Here is an 18,754-nt window from a genome sequence, read left to right as displayed (position 1 = left end):
GAAAGGTAACTATGAGACCACATAATTAGAACAATAAATGTGACGAAATACATAATAAGTGTCCCATCAGAATAATGAATCGTTACCAAAAGATAACCTGCTATTGAGTAAAGGCCTGTGTGGCGTCAGACAGAGGACAGGACAAGACCCCACGCGTATCGCCGTATCACGTACGGCTTCGTCAGGGGAATAGTTCCCTGAATGTTTGGAGCTCTTTAGAGAGCCAATGAACATGCAGGGATTGCCTGCCACACACTGTAATGCCGTCGCCATGTTGGTTGTGGGCACTACAGTGATTGGCTGGCTTCACAGCATCATCAGGTCTATATAAGCTCTGGCGCCGCTATGCTCGTCACAGTCTACCCTGGAAACAGGCAGAGTAGGGAGAGCTGCTGCTGAGCTAGGGAGAGATTTGCTTGTTTATAGTTAGTATAGGTATTCCACAACATATATATATATATATATATATATGTATATATATATATATATATATATATATGACGCGCCCCCTGGGCCTGTGTTGTGCCTGCTGTGCAGGGGGAATACCCGGAGCCGGATCGCTGGGGGTTGTAGTTCTCCGTGGCGGTGACCCGGTCCGTGCCCAAGGTGGTCAAACCAGTGGCAGTCTAAATGTTGTAATAAGTGTCCGACTACGCCACCCGTGGATTGCGGTCAGTAGGGACCGCCGCTGCGCTGCCGACCGCTGAGGCTGATGTTGGTTGCGCAGCCGAGTATGGGATAACTCCCCACGGGAGGAGTATTGCCTCAGGGCAGCTAATGTGGAAGATGATAGGAGTGATGGTGTGAGGGTCCCAGTGCTAATGGTGCAGGAGCGGAAAGGAATCACAGAGATGTGAGGTGCAGTTCAGGGTCTTTACTGATGGTACAAGGCAGACCCTCCCGGGAGTACTGGCTGGTATAAGGGGCCTGGTCAGTCTGCGAGCAAGCAGGAATTCCCCTGGCCAGGTGGAGTTGTAGGCCTCCCCGTTTATCTGCACTCTTCCTGGCTACCTTGCTGTCTCAGGCCTCCACTCCAGGCTTGCCTCTGGAGCTGGGCCCAGACTGAGCCACAGCTCCCTGTCAGCCCTCTCTGGCTGAGCTCCTCTCTTCTTCTCCTCCTCTCTGAACTGAACCCTGATCTAAGATGGTGCCCACCTTATATACCTCCTTCTATGTGTGAGCCCAGGTGACTAGCAACCAATGGGCTCCTACCTATGCCCAGAAACCCACCCCTATCTGCTCCTACACCACTGGGTTTTCCTCCCCCTCCCCACTCCAGCCAGGAACAGAAGCTGTCGTGCCTGCACTCTGTCTAGTGGGAGCACCGTTGGTCTGTTCCTCGGAAATGGGGTGTGTGTGGTGCATGCAGCCTACTGAGCCCTGGTCCACACTCCATCCTTACCCGGGAGTGGAATATCACACCTCTGGTTCGAGGTGCAATACCCCTGTAGCAGCCGAATCCTCGGGGTGCTACATTCCCCCCTGGTAAATCACAGCACGTCCTCGGGCTGGAAAAGAGCAAAGACAATTTAAAACATACAAATTTTTAAAGTGCACTCATATATAAGACATTAACTTTTCACTCATCCCTTTATGGGAGGTACTCTTCTCTTTTTAACGTTACTGGTATAAAACATTTTTATAAAACATTCTACTAATGCCACTGGAACTCTTTTTGCAAAACACCATATAAAACTTTTGGCATTATTATTTTAGCAGCATATTAAACTTTCCATTATAAGACATTTTCACATAAACATTTTCAAAACATATTCTTGAGCTCTGGCCGCTGTGCAACTTGCGACCAGGTAAAGGTGCAACAGTCCATTTTAATCCACCTTGAGGTAGACGTTGCGGTTCTTGTATAAAACCAGTAGGGGGCGCTTTAAGAAGCGCAACTATGTACAAGGGTATGGCCGCTCTCAGTCCTCGGCCAGTGGGAATAGGGGAATGGCTGCTCACAGTCCTCAGCCTGGTTAGGGATTAGGGGCACACAGGTAACAGTTCACACAATCACCGATTTCACAACAGTTCTTGTACCCCGACGGGTAACTATATACAGTTCCACTTTACCATTCTCTAATAATGGTGTCCTCCTTGTTCTTCCGGGTAGTCTTCAGGTCCGTCCGGACCCTCGGTGTACTCTGTTTCTGGGCGGTACTGTAGTTCCTCCTCCGTGAGCCTGTGAACGTGGAGGGCGTACGGTCCCTTGGCACCCTTGTGCCGGGTGAAGGTGACCACATCACCCGGGTAGAGATCACGTCCGCGGTGTCCCTCCGGCAGGTGGCTCTCGACATCCCTGCGGGTGACAAAGACGTCGCCGGGGGTTCGATGGTCTCGGATAAAGCCCCAGCCATGCTCCAGCTGGAACTTTATTACGGTCCCGTTGACTCGGGGACCGCGGGCGGCTCGGGGGTCTTGTCGGGCCCTGCGCTTCTGCTCCGCGCTCCGGGCCTGCAGCTGTTCCTCTCGGATTCGCCTCTCCCGCCGTTCCCTTTCAAATACCTCCAGCTGTTGACGGCAGCTCTCCTCACGCCGGGCTGCGTCCGCCCGGGTCTCCTGGGTGAACCCCATGAGATTCTCACCGGTGGGATACCATGCGAATTGAGTGTCCTCCAGCGGGAGCGGAGCGATTTTGGCGGGCTCCGGAGCCGGGATCAGAGGCTCACACAGGGGTCGTTCCCTCCGGAGACGGGGGTTGACGTACTCCGGTGGCCACACGAAGGGCAGCCCGTCCGGGCTGGTATGTTGCGCAAAGAGGTCTGCGCCCAGGGGTGGCACCACGGGCCTCAGTCGGGGAGCAGCGCCCGGGGGCACTCGGCCTTGCGACCAGGCCGGGGAATTTCCGGTTGGGTCTGGGGGTGGCACTGTTGAGGAAGAGGGCGCTGGAGGGGCAGCGGCGCCCGGGTTCACCAGGCCTTGCGACCAGGCCGGTGGTACTTCCTCTTTTGCCGCGCCCGGGGTCGAGGGGCGTGGCGCGGAACGGGGCGTGACCGCGGCTCCTGCCGCTTGAGGCCTAGTTGGGAGCAGTGGCGGCGCGGCAACGGGTGTGGTGAGTAGGGCTTCGGGCTCTGCGACGGGAGGCTGGGGCAGGCTTACAGCTGCTGGGCTCAGGGTGATGACGTCCCCATTACCTGCCTCAATCCTCGCGGCTCCCTCCGCGGCGTCGTCTCCGGCCTTCGTCCCTCCTGCACCATCCTCAGAGGCAGGCGTGCTCCAGGTTGCGGGTGGGCCTCCTGCTGGCGGGTTCCAGCCTGCCGGGCCATCTCCCTTCTCCACTCGCCCAGCGCATCCTGCTGTGCCCGGACCATCCTCCGGTCCAAGTCCTCCAGCGCAGCCTGTGCACGCTCCGGGTCTCTGGGGAGCTGCGCCAGGATCTCCACCAGGCTGTCCGGCGGTGCGGCCTGCAGCAGGCTCCGGACCAAGGTGTTGGCACTGCTGGACGCTTCCTCCATTTCCGGGTGCGGTCTGCCCAGACTGATCCAGACCGCGCCCTGCCCCACAGTTTTCTTCACTTCCCGCCCCCATTGGGGGTGGTCCTGGGGCAACTTGGTGACAGTCAGTTTCAAGGGCAGCCCTCCCACACTGATGGACATCTCCACTGCTGCATTCATGGCTGGTGGGGGCGGGCTCCTTCTTTAGCGCCACTCTGGGACCTGGCCCACGATGGGAGGTGGCTTCCTGCTGTCCTTTGGTGCGCACATAATGGCGTCCGCTCTGCCAGGGCGGGAAAACGGATGAAGATGGCGGGAAACGGTCCAAGATGGCGTCTGATGGCGGGAATCGGCTCCGGATGGCGGGAAACTTCTTTTTAAGGTACATGTGCAGTTTTCTTCAGGCACGCAATACCCGCTTGTGGCGGGTTGGTAATGATCCTGCCGACTATGCCAAAGTTGACGCGCCCCCTGGGCCTTTGTTGTGCCTGCTGTGCAGGGGGAATACCCGGAGCCGGATCGCTGGGGGTTGTAGTTCTCCGTGGCGGTGACCCGGTCCGTGCCCAGGGTGGTCAAACCAGTGGCAGTCTAAAGGTTGTAATAAGTGTCCGACTATGCCACCCGTGGATTGCGGTCAGTGGGGACCGCCGCTGCGCTGCCGACCGCTGAGGCTGATGTTGGTTGCGCAGCCGAGTATGGGATAACTCCCCACGGGAGGAGTATTGCCTCAGGGCAGCTAATGTGGAAGATGATAGGAGTGATGGTGTGAGGGTCCCAGTGCTAATGGTGCAGGAGCGGCAAGGAATCACAGAGACGTGAGGTGCAGTTCAGGGTCTTTACTGATGGTACAAGGCAGACCCTCCCGGGAGTACTGGCTGGTATAAGGGGCTGGTCAGTCTGCGAGCAAGCAGGAGTTCCCCTGGCCAGGTGGAGTTGTAGGCCTCCCCGTTTATCTGCACTCTTCCTGGCTACCTTGCTGTCTCAGGCCTCCACTCCAGGCTTGCCTCTGGAGCTGGGCCCAGACTGAGCCACAGCTCCCTGTCAGCCCTCTCTGGCTGAGCTCCTCTCTTCTTCTCCTCCTCTCTGAACTGAACCCTGATCTAAGATGGTGCCCACCTTATATACCTCCTTCTATGTGTGAGCCCAGGTGACTAGCAACCAATGGGCTCCTACCTATGTCCAGAAACCCACCCCTATCTGCTCCTACACCACTGGGTTTTCCTCCCCCTCCCCACTCCAGCCAGGAACAGAAGCTGTCGTGCCTGCACTCTGTCTAGTGGGAGCACCGTTGGTCTGTTCCTCGGAAATGGGGTGTGTGTGGTGCATGCAGCCTACTGAGCCCCGGTCCACACTCCATCCTTACCCGGGAGTGGAATATCACACCTCTGGTTCGAGGTGCAATACCCCTGTAGCAGCCGAATCCTCGGGGTGCTACATATATATATATCCAACTGAACTAACAGTCCTTCTGAGGACTAATCCAGCTGCATATATTCAGTGGTGATAGCAGGAGTTAGGCAGGCAGGCAGGGTATGTGGCAGACTGCAGTGCATGATACAGTACAAGAGGGTCCATTGAACGTCCTGTTAGTATAGGTATTCCACAATATATATGTATCTATCTGAACTAACAGTCCATCTGAGGACTAATCCAGCTGCATATAATCAGTGCTAGGCAGGCAGGCAGTGTATGTGGCAGACTGCAGTGTATGATACAGCACAAGAGGGTCCATTGAGCGTCCTGTCTGCTGCTGCTGTAATAATTACAGATATCTCTAGACATAGCCCCAGATATCAGGGGTCACGGCAAATTTTTTTTTTTATCTTAATTCTGGTTATTTGCTTAAAAAGCAATCTAGAGAACACCATTTTTCTGCTACATTTGCTCGTTCTCACTGCAGAATAAAGCCAGATCTGTTCCATATTTCAGCGATAAAAATCCAGAAATTTGAACTGAATGTGGAAAATATTGGCCTTCTTTTCCATTCTGTTGCAGTGTGTCGGTGAAGCTATTCACACTAGGTGTCTGTGAAGAATAGTATTAGTAAATTACAGGCCTGCTATTTAAAACCGTGGTTCTCTGTCAGACATATCACCTATAAGACTGTTCCAAAATCAGACATTTCTTCCATTTTCATTTCGTTGCAGTGTGTCAGTCAAGCTATTCATACTAGGTGTCTGTGAAGAATAGTATTAGTAAATTACATGCCTGCTATTTAAAACCGTGGTTCTCTGTCAGACAAATCACTTATAAGACTGTTCCAAAATCAGATATTTCTTCCATTTCCATTCTGTTGCAGTGTGTCCATCAAGCTATTCACACTAGGTGTCTGTGTAGAATAATATTAGTAAATTACAGGCCTGCTATTTAAAACCGTGGTTCTCTGTCAGACATATCACCTATAAGACTGTTCCAAAATCAGCCATTTTTTCAATTTCCATTCTGTTGCAGTGTGTCGGTCAAGCTATTCACACTAGTTCTCTGTGCAGAATAATATTAGCAAATTAAAGGACTGCTATTTAAAATCATGGTTCTCTGTCAGACATATCACATATAACTGTGTTCCAAATTCAGCAATTTCTCATGAACGTGGAAAATATTGTCCTCGATTTAAAATGGGCAAGGTGCGTGGCAAGGGACGGGAAAGTGGATGTGATATTGATGGTGCATGCAGAGGCCGAGGATGTGGCCGTGGGAAAGCTGAAATTGTGCCACAACAAACACCCACATCTTGTCGCTCGACCTTCCTGTCCCAATTACTAGGGGACCACAGTACACCACTATTGAACACAGAGCAGTGTCAAAAGGTTGTTGGTTGGATAGCAGATAATGCTTCCAGTCACTTTGCCACCACCACCCTGTCTTCCACATGGTCAAGTCTCAGCAGCCATGAGTCTGGACCGCATATTCCTCACCCTGATCCTCCTTCCTCCCACCATGCCGAGTGCCCAGAGACAACTGATCCCACACTTGGACACTCAGAAGAGCTGTTCACTTTTCCATTTGTAGATTCAGGCCTCTCGCCCTGCCAGCTTCAAGCGAGTCAAGAGGAGAACGCGTGTAATGATGCCCAAATATTGGAGCAGCCATGGTCACACGAAGGCGATGGTGGGAAAGTGCAATTACTGTCGCAAGAGGTGGATGATGATGATGAGATACAATTGGCAGAAAGTCAGTAAGAGGACAAGGGTGTGGAAGTGGAAGACGAGGTCGTGGATGATATAGTAACTGACCCAACCTGGCAGGGGGACATACAGAGTGAGGACAGCGGCACACAGGGGGAGGGAGGCATAGCATCACAACATGCAAGAAGAAGCAGTTTGGTGGCTGCAGACACAAGGCGGGAAAGCGTTCCTCGTACCGCCAACACGACAGAAGTTGCTAGTACAACTGTTAGGTCTTCCCAAGTCTGGTTATTTTTTAAAGACTCTGCAGATAACCCCAAAAGGGCCATTTGCACCACCTGCTAGGCCAGCATCAGCAGGCGTAGTAAAACTAGCAGCCTGATCAGGCACATGGCAGGAAAGCACACGACTAAGTGGGCCGAACCCCAGGGTGCAGCAACAGTGTCTGCAGGTGACACCACTGCTTTTTCTGCTGTTATGCGTGCTTGCCAATCCCCTGTCCATGGTGCATGCCAAGATGCCTCCTGCCCTGCACCTGTCGTTGCACACTCTCAAGTAGCACCATCAGCAAGCACATCCACGTCCTTGTCCCAGCGCAGCGTTCAGTTGTCCCTACCCCACTCCCTGGAACGCAAGCGCAAATATGCAGCCAACACCTCACAGGCCACACTACTAAATTCACACATTCCGCTAATGCTTGCGCTTGAAATGTTGCCTTTTAGGCTCGTGGAGATGGAACCTTTCCACAACCTGATGGTGGCGGTCGTCTCTCGGTACTCGGTCCCCAGCCGATACTATTTCTCCCGGTGTGCCATCCTCCCATAACACGAGCACATGTCCCACAACATTAGACGTGTCCTCAACAACACAGTTGCTGGAAAAGTCCACCTAACAACGGACATGTGGAAAAGTGCTTGTGGGCAGGGATGGTACATCTCGCTGACGGCACACTGGGTTAATATAGTGGAAGCTGGGACTCAGTCATACCTTGGGACGGAACATGTCCTCCCGACGCCGAGGATTGTGGGCACTGGGTCAATCAGGGTTGCCCCCACATTCTACAGCTCCTGCACCTCCTCCTCCTCTTCAGCATCCATCTTCGAAATGACCACATCAGTCGCAAGCTGGAAGCACTGCAGCACTGCCTCGGCCAACGGCAATAGGCTGTGCTGAGGCTAATATGCTTAGCTGACAAACCACACAATGCTGAAGAGTATTAGACAGCTCTGAAAGAGCAGGAAGATCTGTGGCGGACCTTACAGCCAGGCATGGTCGTGTGTGACAATGGCCGGAACCTGGTGGCAGCTCTGAGGCAAGGCAGTCTGACACATGTACCATGCCTGGCCCATGTGCTTAACCTCGTGGTTCAGCGGTTTCTCAAAACCTACCCGGATTTGACAGATCTGCTTGTCAAAGTAAGCCGCCATGTGCCGATTTTAGAAAGTCAGCTACAGCTTCTGACGCGCCCCCTGGGCCATATTCTTTAGGGGAATACCCGGAGCCGGATCAGATGGGGGTTGTAGTCTCCGAGTGGCTGTGACCCGGTCCGTGCCCAGGGTGTCAAACTCAGTTGTATGTGGCAGTCCTACAGATGTTATTAAGTTCTTTATTGTCGACTACGCCACCCGTTGTATTGCGGTCACTATGGCCGCCGCTGCAGCAGGGTCCGCTGAGGCTGATGGTGTTGGTGCAGCTTTTGGTAGTATAACCCCCAACGGGTGGGGTATAGCCTCAGGGGGTCAGGTGCAGAGGATGGGGGTTGTGGTGGTGCAGCGTAGATGTTAAGTGAAGACAGAGTCGGGTTGTGCAGTTTAGGGTATTTACTCACTGCTGATGTTCCGGTCACTCTAGCTTCAAGTGACCACCCGAGCCGTGCTGCGTCCACCAGGTCCTGGATTCAGCAAACCCCCAAACAAGTCCGGAGCGTGGCCCTGAGCTCTCCTTCTGTCCTTTCCTCTGGCCGTCCCCACCAGTGATCCACCTAGGTCCAGCTCCCTCGGGCCTTCTGTTGGGAGACCCTTGGCCTTGGGTTCCCTGACCCTCCACGTGGTCTGCCTTCGGGGTGGATGTGGTGGGTGGCCATGGCAGACGCTGCCCACGGCCTCCAGTCTCTGGCTAGGGTGTGCTTTTGCCCCCACCAGTTTGGGATCCGGTACCCTATTGCCGACTCTTCACCCGAGGATTGAATTTGGGTTCTCAGAGTCCCTTTTCTTTCACCCTCTGGGTCTCTCTTTCTTCTCCTCTCTCACTCTGGCTCAGGCTGCTCTGCTCCTCTTCCTCTCCTCTGCAAAGACTGGCTGACTGACTGACTGACCCTGATCTTTGATGGTGCCCACCTTATATACTCCCTCTATGTGTGAGCTCAGGTGACCAGCACCCAATGAGCTCCTATCTTTACCCAGGCTGCTCCCCCTATCTGCCCCTACACTACTTGGGATGTACCACCCCCCTCCCACTCCAGCCAGGAACAGACTCGGTCGTACCTGCACATTTCTAAGTGGGAGTACCGTTGGTCTGCTCCTCGGAAATGGGATGTGTGTAGTGCATGCAGCCTACCGAGCTCAGTCCCACTCTCCATCCTTATCCGGGAGTGGAATATCACACCTCTGGGTTGAGGTGCAATACCCCTGTAGCAGCCGAATCCTCAGGGTGCTACATTCCCCCCTGGTAAATCACAGCACGTCCTCGGGCTGTAAGATATAAAACATCCAAAACATACAATTTTTGAATTAAACATCATAATTAAACATCATATAAAACATTATATATTTATATATATCAATAAAACTTTTTCATATAAAACATTCTTGTAGACTTTTCCTCGCTTCTAGCTCCTCCTCCGGTCACTGTGCAACGCGTGACCGGGTAAAGTGCGACAGTCTTTTCTTGAAAAATGGTTTTCCTATAAAACCGGTAGGGGGCGCTTTAGGACGCGCAACTATATACAAAAGGGAAGGTGGCCGCTCTCAGTCCTCGGCCAGGTATTAGGGAGGAATGACCGCTCTCAGTCCTCGGTCAGTGGGATTTAAGGGTTAAACGGGTAAACAGTTCACACTTGCTGGTCCCAACGGGGACTATGATAGCAGCAGTAACAGTTCCCTGTGCCCCGACGGGCAACTATATACAGCTTCTGCTTCGCTGTACTTAACGACGACGTCCTCCTGCTCTTTCTTTATGGTTACCTTTAACTTCAGACCCGTTCGGGCACGTATGCTGGGCAAATAGATTTTCACCCAGGTGCGGCACGCTTGGTTTTATGGGCGCGGTGGTGGTGGCGCCCGGGTTGCCCAGGCCTTGCGGCCAGGCCTGGGGCACCTGGAAAGTGAAGGGCACCGTAAGGACGGCGGCGCCCTGGGCTACTTGGCCCTGCGACCAGGCCGGTGGCTCCGCGGAGGTAGGGGGCGCTGTTGGTATTGCGGCGCCCGGGGGTACTAGGCCTTGCGACCAGGCTGGTGGTACTTCCTGCTTGGTCACGCTCGGGGTCGAGGCGTGTGACGTCACAGGGGTCGCGGCTCCCATTTGAGGCCTAGTCTGCGGCGGTGACGTTGCAGCGACGGGCACGGCAGGATAGACTTCGGGCTCTGCGACGGGGAGCTGGGGCAGGTACGCGGTTTCCCGGTTTGGGGTATAGACGTCCCCTTTACCTGCCTCCACTCGTTCGGCTCCCTTCTCGGCGCCGTCTCCGGCCTTCAGTCCTCCTGCGCCATCCTCAGAGGTGGTCTGTCTCCTCATCTCGGGTGGCGTGCTCCGCTGACAGGTTCTTGTCTGCTGGGCCATCTCACGGCTCCACTCCGCTAACGTCTCTCGCTGCACCCGGGCCATCCTCCTTGCGAGGCCCTCCAGAGCGGTCTGTGCACACTCCCGGTCTCGGGGGAGCTGTGCTAGGACCTCCACTAGGCCTAGTGGGGTCGTTGTTTCCAGCAGGCTCCTGACCAACGGGTCGGTGCTGCTCTGCTCTCCTTCCGTTGTCTCCAGCAGGCTCCTGGCCAGCGGGCCGGTGCTGCTCTGCTCTCCCTCCTCTGTTTCTAGCAGGCTCCTGGCCAACGGGCCGGTGCTGCTCTGCTCTCTCGCCATCTCCGGGTAAGCTCCTCCGATACTCTTCTCCAGGCTTCTTGCCTCCGGGTGCGCTCTCTCCAGACTGCTCCAAGCGACACCCATCTTTGCTCTCTTCTTTCGTCTCCTCCCACTTCGAGGGCGGTCCCGGGGCCACTTGGTGATTGTCAGCTCCAGGGGCTGTTCTTTCACGCTGACCGACACCTCTAGCATCACAGTCTCTGTTGGTGGGGGCGGTTTCCACTTTTGGCGCCATTTTCGGTCCTGGCCCACGATGGGAGGTGGCCTCTTGCCACCCTCTGGCACGCCCATAATGGCGTCCGCTCTTCCAAGGCGGGAAACCTTTGGAAATGGCGGGAATCGTCTCCCAGTGGCGGGAAACTCTGCAGATGGCGGGAAAAAGCTGTTAATGGCGGACAACCGGCGGGAATCGACCTGTGATGGAGTCCGATGGCGGGGACCCTCCGGAACCGGCAGGAGACTTCTTTTTGAGGTAAACTTGTTCTTTTCTTCAGGCACGCAGTACCCGGGTGTTGCGGGCACGTTATCCTGCCGACTACGCCAAAGTTGACGCGCCCCCTGGGCCATATTCTTTAGGGGAATACCCGGAGCCGGATCAGATGGGGGTTGTAGTCTCCGAGTGGCTGTGACCCGGTCCGTGCCCAGGGTGTCAAACTCAGTTGTATGTGGCAGTCCTACAGATGTTATTAAGTTCTTTATTGTCGACTACGCCACCCGTTGTATTGCGGTCACTATGGCCGCCGCTGCAGCAGGGTCCGCTGAGGCTGATGGTGTTGGTGCAGCTTTTGGTAGTATAACCCCCAACGGGTGGGGTATAGCCTCAGGGGGTCAGGTGCAGAGGATGGGGGTTGTGGTGGTGCAGCGTAGATGTTAAGTGAAGACAGAGTCGGGTTGTGCAGTTTAGGGTATTTACTCACTGCTGATGTTCCGGTCACTCTAGCTTCAAGTGACCACCCGAGCCGTGCTGCGTCCACCAGGTCCTGGATTCAGCAAACCCCCAAACAAGTCCGGAGCGTGGCCCTGAGCTCTCCTTCTGTCCTTTCCTCTGGCCGTCCCCACCAGTGATCCACCTAGGTCCAGCTCCCTCGGGCCTTCTGTTGGGAGACCCTTGGCCTTGGGTTCCCTGACCCTCCACGTGGTCTGCCTTCGGGGTGGATGTGGTGGGTGGCCGTGGCAGACGCTGCCCACGGCCTCCGGTCTCTGGCTAGGGTGTGCTTTTGCCCCCACCAGTTTGGGATCCGGTACCCTATTGCCGACTCTTCACCCGAGGATTGAATTTGGGTTCTCAGAGTCCCTTTTCTTTCACCCTCTGGGTCTCTCTTTCTTCTCCTCTCTCACTCTGGCTCAGGCTGCTCTGCTCCTCTTCCTCTCCTCTGCAAAGACTGGCTGACTGACTGACTGACCCTGATCTTTGATGGTGCCCACCTTATATACTCCCTCTATGTGTGAGCTCAGGTGACCAGCACCCAATGAGCTCCTATCTTTACCCAGGCTGCTCCCCCTATCTGCCCCTACACTACTTGGGATGTACCACCCCCCTCCCACTCCAGCCAAGAACAGACTCGGTCGTACCTGCACATTTCTAAGTGGGAGTACCGTTGGTCTGCTCCTCGGAAATGGGATGTGTGTAGTGCATGCAGCCTACCGAGCTCAGTCCCACTCTCCATCCTTATCCGGGAGTGGAATATCACACCTCTGGGTTGAGGTGCAATACCCCTGTAGCAGCCGAATCCTCAGGGTGCTACACTTCTGCTGCCCTTGCCGTGCTTCAGCAGCATTTGCAGCTTCCAGCTCACTGACTGATCTGCGATGTCCCTACGCATTGGAACTCTACATTGCAGATGTTGGAAAGGATTTGTGAGCAGAAGAGGGCAGTTGTTGACTACCAGCATCAACAATGCCGCCGGTATTCAGTTCAGACTCGACACATAAGACCATAGGAGTGGACATGGATGTCTGTCATACAGTGCATTGTGAAAGTATTTGGCCCCCTTGAACTTTTCTACCTTGTGCCATATTTCTGGCTTCAAACATAAAGATATAAAATTCTAATTTTTTGGGGAAGAATCAACAACAAGTGGGACTCAATCGTGAAGTGGAATGAAATTTATTGGATATTTTAAACTTTTTTAACAAATTAAAAACTGAAAATTGGGGCGTGCAATATTATTCAGCCCCCTTGAGTTAATACTTTGTAGCGCCACCTTTTGCTGCAATTACAGCTGCAAGTCGCTTGGGGTATGTCTCTATCAGTTTTGCACATTGAGAGGCTGAAATTCTTGCCCATTCTTCCTTGCAAAACAGCTCGAGCTCATTGAGGTTGGATGGAGGGCGTTTGTGAACAGCAGTTTTCAGCTCTTTCCACAAATTCTCGATTGGATTCAGGTCTGGACTTTGACTTGGCCATTCTAACACCTGGATACGTTTATTTTTGAACCATTCCATTGTAGATTTTGCTTTATGCTTGGGATTATTGTCTTGTTGGAAGATAAATCTCCGTCCCAGTCTCAGGTCTTTTGCAGACTCCAACAGGTTTTCTTCCAGAATGGTCCCGTATTTGGCTCCGTCCATCTTCACATCAATTTTAACCATATTCCCTGTCCCTGATGAAGAAAAGCAGGCCCAAACCATGATGCTGCCATCACCATGTTTGACAGTGGGGATGGTGTTTTGAGGGTGATGAACTGTGTTGCTTTTACGCCAAACATATTGTTTTGCATTGTGGCCAAAAAGTTCGATTTTGGTTTCATCTGACCAGAGCACCTTATTTCACATGTTTGGTGTGTCTCCCAGGTGGCTTGTTGCAAACTTCAAACAAGACTTTTTATGGATATCTTTGAGAAATGGCTTTCTTCTTGCCACTCTTCTATAAAGGCCAGATTTGTGCAGTGTACGATTGATTGTTGTCCTATGGACGAACTCTCCCACCTCAGCTGTAGATCTCTGCAGTTCATCCAGAGTGATCATGGACCTTTTGGCTGCATCTCTAATCAGTCTTCTCCTTGTCCGAGATGAAAGTTTAGAGGGACGGCCGGGTCTTGGTAGATTTGCAGTGGTCTGATACTCCTTCCATTTCAAAATGATCGCTTGCACAGTGCTACTGGAGATGTTTAAAACTTGGGAAATCTTTTTGTATCCAAATCCAGCTTTAAACTTCGCCACAACAATATCTTGGACCTGCCTGGTGTGTTCCCTGGTCTTCATGATGCTTTCTGCACTTGAAACAGAACCCTGAGACTATCACAGAGCAGGTGCATTTATACGGAGACTTGATTACACACAGGTGGATTCTATTTATCATTACCAGTCATTTAGGACAATATTGGATCATTCAGAGATCCTCACTGAACTTCTGGAGGGAGTTTGCTGCACTGAAAGTAAAGGGGCCGAATAATATTGCACGCCCCACTTTTCAGTTTTTAATTTGTTAAAAAAGTTTAAAATATCCAATAAATTTCGTTCCATTTCACGACTGTGTCCCACTTGTTGTTGATTCTTCACAAAACATTAGAATTTTATATCTTTATGTTTGAAGCCAGAAATGTGGCCAAAGGTAGAAAAGTTCAAGGGGGCCAAATACTTTCACAGTGCACTGTATGTAAAAAATTCCCATCTCAAAACGCTGGTGGCAGAGGTCACCGTTCGTTGGACAACCAAGGAGTACAGGCGAGAGAGACACAAATGCAATCCAGCAGAGGAACACTCTCAAAGTTCTGGGACAGTTTTATCAGACCCTCCCATCACACAGGCCCTGAGGTGTGGGGTACTCTCTCAAGGAGGGAAAAGTTTCAGAAGATGGTGAGGGAGTACCTTGCCGACCGTACTAATGTCCTCCGTACTCAAATACAGTAACGTACTCAAATACAGTGTCTTTTTTTTGGGAGGTCTAACTCTATTCCTATGCACCTCTGTCTTCACACCCAGACATGGGTATGTGCTTCCTGATTTTGTCTATTTGCTCTTGTCCTCCTCCTTCTCCTCATCCTCCATATCCTCCTCCATATCACCACCATATCTACCATATCACCATATCTACGTCTCTTGCAAGGGACATTGGAGTTGCTCCAAATTCTTGGCAGCTGTTGCATTCACTGCATAGAAAAACAGTATGGGAGACCCACTTCCTAATAATGGGAGCATTGTTTTCTGGAGGCCCTCCGACCTCTACGTCTGTTGCAAGGAGCATTGGAGTTCCTCCAAATTTTTGAAAGCCATTACATACACTGCATAGGCAAACATATTGGGACACCCACTTCCTAATAATAATAATAATAATGAGAGCATTTTTTTCAGGAGGCCCTGCGACGTGTACATCTTTTGCAAGGGGCATTGCAGTTCCTCCAAATTTTTGGAAGCTATTGCCTTCACTGCATAGGCAAACAGTATGGGAGACCCATTTCCTAATAATGGGAACATTTTTTTCAGGAGGCCCTCCGACCTCTACGTCTCTTGCAAGGGGCATTGGAGTTCCTTCAAATTTTTGGCAGCCGTTGCATTCACTGCATAGGGAAAGAGTATGGGAGACCCACTTCCTAATAATGGGAGCATTTTTTTCAGGAGGCCCTCCGACCTCTACGTCTCTTGCAAGGGGCATTGGAGTTCCTCGAAATTTTTGACAGCCATTGCAGTCACTGCATAGGCAAAGAGTATCGGAGACTCACTCCTTTCTAATGGAAACATGTCATTACTGTGGCCCTGCTCTATGTATCTTTAAATTGTTAGTGGTGCTTTACAATTCAGACAATTTACAGACATTGTGGGCACTGTCCCCATTGGGGGCTCACAATCTACATTCCCTATCAGTATGTCTTTGGAATGTGGGAGGAAACCGGAGAACCTGGAGGAAACCCACGCAAACACGGGGAGAACATACAAACTCGCTGCAGATGTTGTCCTTGTTGCCAACACTACAAGGCTGCAGTGCTAACCATTGAGCCACCGTGCTGCCCCATAACTGAATAGCAGACCCGCTCCTTTCTAATGGAAACATGTCGTTACTGTCGCTCAGCTCTATGTGCCTTTAAATTGTTAGTGGGGTTTTTCCCAAATTTTGGCAGCCCTTGCAGTCACAGCATGGGTATTACCACTATAGGATACCCGCTCCTTTATAATGGGAACATTTTTTTTTACTAAGACCCTCCTTTATGTCTCTTCAAAGGGGTATTGGGTTGCGTCCAAATTTTTGTCAGCCGTTGTAGTCACTGCATACGCAATAACAGTATAGGCAACTCGTTAATAATGGGAACAACAAAGCATAGCCGGCTGATGGCTCTCTAACAATAGCTAGGGCCGACTGCTGGCCCTTTAAGGATAGTAAGGCCCACCTGATGTCCCTATAAAAATAGGCTTTGTGACTTTCAGAGTCCCTCCATCATAAATGAAACAGGATGTGTCTGATGATGTGTCACACTCCACATAGCCAGATAAGGTTGTAGAATGTTAAATTGACATTTCCCTGTGAATGCATTTGTCTTAAAAAATAAAGTAAAAATAAAAAAACAGTAGGATCTTTCTTTAGTATGAAACCAGACTCACCAATGTAATCACATTGTTCAGCTCCTGCACCTCCTTCTCCGGTTCGACCTCCATCTCTAAAATGACCACATCAGTCACAAGCTGAAAGCACTGAAGCACTGCCTTGGCCAAGCAGCAACAGGCTGTGCTGAAGATAACATGCTTAATGCTTAGGTGACAAACCGCCCACTGCTGCAGAGTTGTTGAAAGGTGTAATCTAATCTGTGACTCTCACCCTGAACATACAGCCAGGCATGGTCGTGTGTGACAATGGGCGGAACCAGGTGGTGGAGAAATGACAGCCGGAGTAGATACGGTTTCCCTCTATGCTAGTCCCTTCACCGAGCTAAAGAATATGGCTGTGGTGAAATACAACTCTCACTGAGAAGCAGTGTCAGACTGAAAAACATTGAGCCCACCAGAGGAGTTTATTCTGAGAGCCCACCTTTCTCCCCCACTCAAGAGCCCTATAGCAGCTGCAAAGTTTGCGCTATCATGAACTCTCCCAATGGAGAAGCCAGGGCCCATCCGAGGATTATCTGGCGGGCCCGTTCAACCCTGCCGAGAAGCAGCCCTGGCTAAGAAAAGTGTGTGAGAAGGTTCCCGGACACTTTATGGCTGCTTTTTTACTGTGGACTTGGCTCTAGTGAGATGTACCGGCCCTGGCCACATTCACCTGTCCACGTGTTTGTGGTTAGGCGGTCCTTCCCACTTAAGTCCACTGGGGAGGGCACGGGTAATGTTGTGGGACCTGCGCTTGTGGAAGGTGGAGACGACACCGGGAGAAATAGTGGTGGCTGGGGACCGAGTATGGACACCTGGCCACCGCCATGAGGTTGTGGACAGCTTCTGCCTTCATGAGCCTAAAAGGCCACATTTCAAGTGCAAGCAGTTGCCCAGAAATCTGGCAGTTTACTATTGCGGCCTGTGGGTGGGTGGTTGGCTGCATACTTGCGCTTGCATTCCAAGGAATGGGGTAGGGACAACTGAACGTTGCACTGGGACAAGGACGTGGACGGTGATTGTTGCAAGTCTGCAACGACAGGTGCATGGCGGGAGGCATCTTCGCATGCGCAAAGGATCACTTCTGATGGGCACACTTTTAGGCAGTGACCTGGGAGTCAGAGATGCTTCCAGGGGTCTTTCCCATGTTGTTCCCATGTCTTTTCAGCACTTTATGCATGTGTCTGATGATGTCTCACACACACCATATGACCAGATAAGGTTGTAAAATGTTAAAATGACATTTCCAGGTGAAAGCATTTGTCTTGGTTGAAAGCAATGCAAAAGTGCAAAAACGCATCAAAAATGCTACGTGTAAACATAGCCAATGTGTGGAGGAGCATTTTTGTGTTTCTATATTTATTTTGCCTTATAAACAAGTCATTACCATGAAAAGGATGTTCCTTAACATATTTCCCAGGAAAATCAGCATAATACCTCTGACAACATTGTTGACAGCAGTGACCTGGGAGTCAGAAATGCTTTCAGGGGTCTTCCCCATGCTGTTCCAATGCCATTTGAGCACTGTTTCCTTCGATTTGGGCAATTTTTAGGCCCTCTGCAGACCGCCAGGGGGGTGGGGGGGCCAGAAGAATGCTTGAGTTTCCCATAGACTTATATTGGGCTCTTTACTCAGACCGAGCACTCGAGCATTCCAATTTGCTCGACTCGAACAACAAGTACCCAAGCATTTTAGTGCTCGCTCATAACTAATTATCAGTACATTAATGAGTCAACAGAACATCCATCAATACATGAAATGCATCGCCAAAATCATAATCAGTACATGAGTACATCAAAAGAACTACCGTCAGTAAATAAATACATCAGTACCATCAACAGTGCATGTATATGTCACCAGAATCACGATCAGTTCATGAACATATCACCAGAACCAAAGTACATGAGTACATTACCAAGCGTAGTACAGCAATCAGTTGTAATGTCAAGACAGGCCCATATATATTTGTATTTAATTAACCTTCAACTCCTAGTAAGTCTTTAACAATGGAAAGGAGATGCTGGGAGTTGTTATCAGTCATTAGAAGACTGCGGACCATACAGGAACCACAATACTGATGAGACGTAGTCTGTATCAACAAGTAAACATTTACATTAGGTATTTTATAGGTGACATCTTCTCTGATTGAGTCGTTTCTTTATTTTCCTCTTCATCTTATCCAGATACCATGATGACTTTTCACATCCACAACTCTTCTATGCAGACTTCCCTCTTCTCCACTCTTTTGCAGCAAATCTCAATATGGTGCCCTTAAAAATAAAAGTGATATTAAAATGCCCCCTGCATAAAGATATTTGTCCATAATATGCCCTAAATAAGCCTCCTATGGTATATGTGTAAGGTGCCCCAGCATGGTAGTCGTGGGCGAGCTGTGGCCCCTGCTCGCTCTGGCATCAGTCCTCTCTCTGATGTGCTGCGGTGCATGTGGTGCTTTCCACTTACTTCAGACCATCCGGTCGCGGCTGTCTCCAGGCATTTCTCTTCTGGGACCAGGGTAGCAATAAATTCAGAGGACAGAAGGTTCTTAACCATAACTGGGACTTTACTTGGGGAAGAGGAATATGTACAATATTTACACGCAG

This window comes from Phyllobates terribilis, unplaced genomic scaffold (assembly GCF_046119375.1).
Source record: "Phyllobates terribilis strain yellow unplaced genomic scaffold, ASM4611937v1 Scaffold_5__5_contigs__length_657084704, whole genome shotgun sequence".
Lineage (NCBI taxonomy): Eukaryota > Metazoa > Chordata > Amphibia > Anura > Dendrobatidae > Phyllobates > Phyllobates terribilis.
The sequence above is the reverse complement of the archived record's forward strand: the minus strand, read 5'-3'. Positions refer to the sequence as shown.